Raw genomic sequence first — 7,584 nt, 5'->3', positions numbered from 1 at the left:
CCGCACTGCCCAGAACACAGGGGCCGAGGTCTTCAGCTCATCCCACCCCTGACCCTTGGAGCTTTTTCATCCACACAAAGTGATTCTGTTTTCTAGGAACGTTGCTGATCACCTGGCAGACCTACAGAAATGGGTCCTCTTGGGGTGGAGCTCAGGTGGTGATGTTTTAAATGAGCTCTCCAGGCACTTCCTTGTGTCATTGGGATTGGGGACCATTGACAAGAGGGGGTGCATTACACCCAGGAAGTGAGACACTTCTTGGGTTGTTTTAATGAAAGGAAGAGTAAGACAGTGCCACCGGCAGGGGTTGGTAGAAGGACCCAGTGGAGGCTCCAGTAAGTGACAGGACAATCACCAAAGGAGTCTGGGGACACCAAGGAGGACTTTTAGGCTTGGGCACCAAAATAAGGAGTAAAGGAAATTCAAAACCAGACAATACTACTTTTTAAAAATTGAATTATAGTTGATTCACAATGTTGTGTTAGTTTCTGGCGTACAGCAAAGTGATTCAGTTATACATATACACACATGTTCTTTTTCATAGTCTTTCCCATTATGGTTTATTACAGGATACTGTATATATTCATAGTTCCCTGTACTCTACAGCAGGTCCTTGTTGTTTATCTCTTTTATTTATAGTCATGTACTTTAGAGTCCTGCCTGTGCCCTCTGGCCACAATGGGCAGCCTTGCTGTGTTGGCCAACGCGGCCGGGACTATTTTTCTCCAGCAACCCTGTCCCTGCTGTGGGCCATCATAAACCCCCGCCAGTCCGCGAGCAAGGCATTCTGACTCACCCTCCCTTGGGCGCACCTCGGAAGGGCCCTGTCCCAACTATCTTGGCTTCACTTCTTGAGGACAGAGTCCAAGCAGGGCCCAACCCATCTGCAATGATACAACGCTAACGCAGTGCGGCCTCATTGCACAGTGGTGTGAGTGCTCTTCTCCGTGTCAACCTTGCTTTTCCCTTTTAGTCAGATGAATGCCTGGCTTCCTGGCCTCTGGTTCCCTGAAAAAACAGATTACAGCCCAAGTCATAGCCCCGACCACAGCGGCACGGGCAAGACAAGCCCAGGGTTGCCAGAGGAAGGTCCAGCAAACCTCAATTCTGCTTCCCAGGCTCCATGACAAAGCCCCCAGGAAGGCCACCCAGGCCTGTGACTGTCCAGGCCCGATGGCTCCCATACATTCCAGGGTCCTGAAAACCCTCCTTCTCCTCCCATCTCAAGACAACAGCAGTAGCCATGTACCCAATATCTTCCACGAGCTCCTTGTCCAACATTTTACATCCATTGTTGTTCATCTTGATCACAATGCTGCAATATATGTATTATTTTATAGCTCAGGAAAGTGGGTTTCATAAAAATTCAGAGTGCCTTTTCCCAAACGAGACGGCCAATAAATGTGTTTTTGGTGTTCCAGTATTCCAAAAAGCTATGGTAGTTTTAAGAACTGAGATATGAATGCATTGGTTGTTATAAAAATCATTTTGATATTTGAAAAAATATGAGCTTTGAAGCATGTATGGGTTTTGCTCTAGATCAATGACTCAATTATTCAATTTAAAAAAATTATATCCAAAGTCTAAACAGGCGTCTGCCTGAGTGAAACGGTTTGAAAATTGTTGCAATAATTCTGCATTGGATTCATCATCTATACCTGATGAAAGCAAAGGGAACAAATGTCAAATAACATACTCTCTTAGAAACATCAGCAAAACTATATAGGGCTCCTGTATTGGTGTGCTCAGACCACCATGACAAAATCCACAGACTGGGGGCTTAAACAACAGAAATTTATCTCTCAGAATTCTGGAGGCTGGAAGTCCACTATCAAAGTGTCAGCAGAGTTGGTTTCTCCTGAGGCCTCACTCCTTGGCTTGTTGATAGCCACCTTCTCACTGCGTCTTCACATGGCCTTTCTCCTGTGCCTGTGCATCTCTGGTGTCTCTTCCTCTTCTAATAAGGACACCAGTCCTACTGGATTAGGGCCCCACCCATATGACCTCATTTAACCTTAATTACCTCTTTAAAGACGTTATTCCAAATTCAGTCACATTGGGGGTGTAAGGGTTTCAGTATATGAATGTTAAGGGGGACACAATTCAGTCCATAATAGCTCTTTATCAATTAGGGTGCAGCTCATGGAAGGAAAAAAAGTTCCAATATATCTCTCACGGCACTTTCCTATTTAATCCAAGAGCTCATCTGAATGTCAAGCCCTTCTTCCCTAATCTTTTGGGTATTGCTCAATCACCCCAGCTGGAGGCATCTAACCCCCCTGGGCTCCAGGCCGTTGATAGCTCTGCCCTTGTCCTTGAACTGTTTCTCCCTGGTCGATTCAACTCCTCTGAACCATGTTCTCAAGACTTTTCACTCTGTGTTGAAGGTTCATCAGAGTTTGTTCTCTGCCAGCTGTGGGGTTGAGACTCCAGGGGTCCCTAGGTCTTCAGTGGGTACAGTATTTCTAGATGCTCTCCAGCGTCCCTCAGCATCTCCCGGCAGGTGCTAACCCATCTCTTCCTGTTTCTGGTTAGGTGGGTAACTAAGTTCCTATTCCTGAACTGAATGGCCCATCCTTACCAAAGCTATTTCTGGAGTAAAGATAAAGATGAATGGGGAGCCTCAAGGATGCTCATCACTTACTGGCTCAGGTGACCAGCCCACCTCTTCCTCGGCTTTCTGCGGTTTCCAAGGTCTCCTTGGTGCAATCTTATGCACAGCCCATCATGTGCTCAGAGAATGGGTGTTCCTAATTTTACATTAAAACTCAGAGTGAGATAGGAAGAGAAACTCAGCATGAGTGGAACTTCTGGGGACCTGACAATGATCCATTTCTCCATTTTGCTGTTCATTGCACAAGGGTGCTCGGTTAGTGAAAATTCACTGTACACTTATGGTTTATACAGTTTTAGCATGTGACACTTCAATAACAAATTCCCTCCTTCCCCAAAAAACATGACACTGATGACGATTTTGAAAATGGAAAAAAAAATCACCCATAATGCCGCCATCCTTACACTCTCTTCATTTTTGTGTATTTCCTCCAGATTCTTTACATGTGCTTTTCTATTTTTATGCAGACCTTTTTGATCCTGCTTTTCTCACTTAACGTTATGGAATAAACGACTTCCACAGCTTAGTTGCTATCATTTCAATGGTTTCATATTTACCCATGGTGTTTAGTACATTAAACATGGGAACCCCATGACACAGTTCTAGAAGGAGGCTATTCTGGAGGCTGCCTGAGGGGGTCTGAGGAGAAAGGCATCTGGGCAGCCCCCTCCCTTATTCCAACCCATGGGAACGGAATGAAAAACTGAGGGTAATTCTGGGGAAACACAGGTCTTCCCACGAAAAAGCGATTTTCGTACAAAGCAGTATTTAGCATGTGATGAACTTGGATCTGAATTTTCTCATTAGTCACTCACTAGCAAACTATCCTGGTGAATAACTTCTCCACTCTGAGACTTGCATTCCCACTCTGTGCAAGGAGAACCCCTGCCTCACAGGGTTCAGGATTAGACGTGGTGGCAGGTAAAGTGTCTAGCACATTAGTAGGTGCTCAAATGCCCTCAGAGGAAGCGTTGAGGAGATGTGGATCATCAGAATCCCCTTCAAACACACTTAACACGTGAGCCCTGGATCAGTTAGACCCAAATTCCGGTGTCTACTCCCTCCCAGCTCAGCTCTCTCAATTACTAGTTAAGAGACCTTAGGCAAGTCATTTCACCTCTTGGCACCTCAGTTTGGCATAATACCTAATAACAGGGTTGTTGTGAGAATTAATGTAATTTACCTGAAGTGCTAGGACATAGTACCTCTTGATAATTGGAAGATATTAAATGGCATTTTGCATATTTAATATGCTCAGACAGGTTACTGGAAACTAGATCTCAGCTTTGTTCTGGTAGTGTGACATTGAGAAAATTACTTAACATCTCTGAGCCTCAGTTTTCGAACAAGTGAAGTGACAATAATAATAGTGATCAGATGTATTATAGGGTATATAATAATAATAATCTTAGGTAATGGATGCTTAAAAAAAACTAACTAAATAGAATATTCCAAATCCTGATACAGTGCTTGGCATATGGTAAGTTTCAATAAATCTTTGTGAATCAAAAAGGAAAGAAAGGAGGCTTGAGAAAATAACTGGAATCCCATGCTCCTGGTGGACAGCAAGGAAGAAATTGTATATACAGGCACTGTGTTATTTTAGGAATTAACAATTCAAGGATCCCTTCACTGAACCAGACCATTTGGCTCTCTCTTCTGAGTGTTTATCACCCGCTCTCGAAAGCTCAATGTGGGAAGGGCTTTTTGCATCTGACATGTTGACTTTTCAAGTTGTTTTTCATCATTCAAGCTGGAAGTCCTCTCCTCAAGAAGACAGGTGAGGAAGTAAAGTGATTGCCCCACTCCAGCCAGAAACCCTTTCATGGAGATCAAAGAGGAGCCAGCTCAGATATAAAAACCTCAGTTCCATTTTCAACCCCTCTGAACTCGAACTATTCCCTCCAACACAAACTGGTGCCAGATTCATCTTCCTAAAGCCCAGCCCCAAACAAGGCATCTTCCAACCTAAAAACGGTCAGTACCTTCTTATTGTGGAGCAAAGTGTATAAAAATAGGTCAAACTCAGTATTCAGAATCTTCCAGAACCTGGCCTCCATCCACTCCTCTGGTCTTACTTCCTATGGATCTCCAAAGTTACTTTCATGTGCTCACCCAGTTCCATTGATTACCAAGCCTGGATCACTCGCCCATGAGTTCTCATCTCTATGTCTTTGATTACACTGTTTTCTCCACTTCATTCAATTCCTTCTGCTAAAATTCTAACCGTTCTTGATTTTTTGATAATGGCCATTCTGACCGGTGTGAGGTGATATACCTCATCATAGTTTTGATTTGCATTTCTCTAATAATTAGTGATGGGGCACATATATACAATGGTATATTATTCAGCCATAAAAAGAAACGAAACTGAGTTATTTGTAGTGAGGCGGATGGACCTAGAGTCTGTCATACAGAGTGAAGTAAGTGAGAAAGAGAAAAACAAATAATGTATGCTAACACATATATATGGAATCTAAAAAAGAAAAAAATGGTACTGATGAACCTGGTGGCAGGGCACGAATAAAGACATAGACGTAGAGAATGGACTTGAGGACACGGCAGGGGGCGGAGAGGAGGAAGCTGTGACGAAGTGAGAGAGTGGCATGGACATATATACACTACGAAATGTGAAATAGAGAGCTAGTGGGAAGCAGCCACATAGCACAGGGAGATCAGCTCGGTGCTTTGCGACCACCTAGAGTGGTGGGATAGGAAGGCTGGGAGGGAGGGAGATGCAAGAGGGAGGAGATATGGGGATGTATGTATATGTATAGCTGATTCACTTTGTTGTACAACAGAAACTAACACAGTATCGTAAAGCAATTATACTCCAATAAAGATGTATTAAAAAAAAAATCCTACCCGTTCTTCAAGAGCTATCTACTCTCAGGTGACTTCACCTACCACTGCTGTGCTTTCTCACTCTTAATGGTTCCTTTCATTTGATACTTAACTATAAGGGTTATTTTTGTGTCAATCTTTTCCCACATGTCCACAGCCCTGTTGGATTATAATATCCTTCAGGTCCAGGAAGACTCTGCCTGTTCTGAGACAGTCATTCCTGGGTATCTGTGGGGATATTGGTTCCAGGACACCTCACCACCCCCTACCCCGCAACTCAGATAGCAAGAGATGAAAATGCTCCACTTCCTTATATAAAATAGTGTGGTATTTGCAGTGAATCAATGCACATCCTCTCATATACTTTAAATCATCTCTAGATTACTTACAGTACCTAATACAACGTAAATACTATGTCAGTTGTTGCTGGTATGTGGCAAATTCAAGTTTTGCTGTTTGGAACTTTCTGGAATTTTTCCCCCTGAGTATTTTCACTCCAAAGCTGGTTGAATCTGAGGATGCAGAACCCATGGATACGGAGAGCCAACTGTACTTGGCAGTGTACACATTCAAACATTTATTGAAATCAGTTATGCTTGTCTGGATCCGAAGCCGTTCTAAAGGATTTTTTAAGTGGTTTGGATTTTTTTTAATCCAATTCAAATATTCATTCAGCAGTCATTTCCTGCACACTTATTAGATGGCAAGAGCTAATTTTTTTTTTTTTTTACTGCTCTTGGCAAGATTTCAGAATGGCATTAATAAGACAAATGTAGAGACTTGACTAAGTCTAAAGAAGTCAATTGCACAAATTCAGGATTTGGGGAGGCCACAGTCACTAGGAGTCCAAAGAAGGAGGTGGAGCTAGTGGAACATGGTTTCCACCTTGTTGCAGAGGCCAAGAGAGCTCACACCACCTGAGGCAATGCTCACAGACATGGCAACCAGCTCCAAAGTCATGATCAAGTAATAGCATCAAATCATTGTGTGTGTGAGAGACAGAATTTGTTCCCCAATGGACCTGACTCCTTTTCCTTTTACTATATTAGGAATATTGAGAATGATTAGATTTCTCTCTGGCAGGACTCATATTCATCCAGGAAATCTCAGAATTCTCAAACTTTTAAGGGGATCTTCAGAAAAATGAGAATATAACTGGGTTACTTTCTATTAAGTCCTGGGTCTGAAAGCTGAATCCTTCTTGCTAAAACCAGCTCCACAAAATCCACAAACCAGAGCAAACCACACTGTGAAGACTTCCTGACTTAGCTAGAGAAAGGAGTATACTTGTAGAAGAACAAAGTATAATGGGTAGTAATTTGCCAAAATTACAATTAATTTTGAAAACACTGTGTACCAGAAAAACTAAGGAAGGACCTACCTTCATGAAAGAGGGCCTTTCACATAGGTTGGTAGATTGCATCCTCCATAAGTAAAATCATGTGAGGAGTGGGAGCGTGTATTTCTGTGTTAAATGAATAGATATCCATTTTAATATAGCTATTGGGGTTTTTAAAAACGATTTCACTTTGCATTTTTAAGTGGATGTTATAGGACTTAGATTGAACAGTTTTATCTTTTCACAGCCTACTTCTCGTCAATGTGGTAGCACTTCACATAAAATATAAAGAATCTTGCAAACTTAGAGGTTGATTGACCCCTGCCCCCCATCTCCCCATCCTGTATTCTGTCGCTGTCATACATATAACATTTACATACGTTGTGAGTCTCACAATACCATGGTATAATTTTTGCTTTTAATTAGTCATGTGTATTTTTATTTTGAAGATGTGTGATGTGGGCATATACATTTATGATTGTTTGAAGGCATATGAGCTGTTCGTGATGCTTGGTCTCTCCCGTTGGTGGTGGCACGTGTATCAGGGAAAGCAAAGTGGACATCTCAACAGACAGCTTACAGAGCTGCCACGCTCTGGGGGCTGAAAAATGTAAAGCCAAGACAGCTGTGCAGGACTGAGCCCACCTCGCAGTGTCCAAGTCTGTGCTCTCCACCTGTGGTCCTCAACCCTGGCTTCATGCTTGTCACCTAAGGAACTTAAGAAGAAGAAAATACTGATGCCCGGGCATATCCTCAAACCAACTCATTCAGGATTATGGGGCTGGGC

This window comes from Kogia breviceps, chromosome 4 (assembly GCF_026419965.1).
Source record: "Kogia breviceps isolate mKogBre1 chromosome 4, mKogBre1 haplotype 1, whole genome shotgun sequence".
NCBI lineage: Eukaryota > Metazoa > Chordata > Mammalia > Artiodactyla > Physeteridae > Kogia > Kogia breviceps.
Note: the sequence above shows the minus strand (reverse complement) of the source record.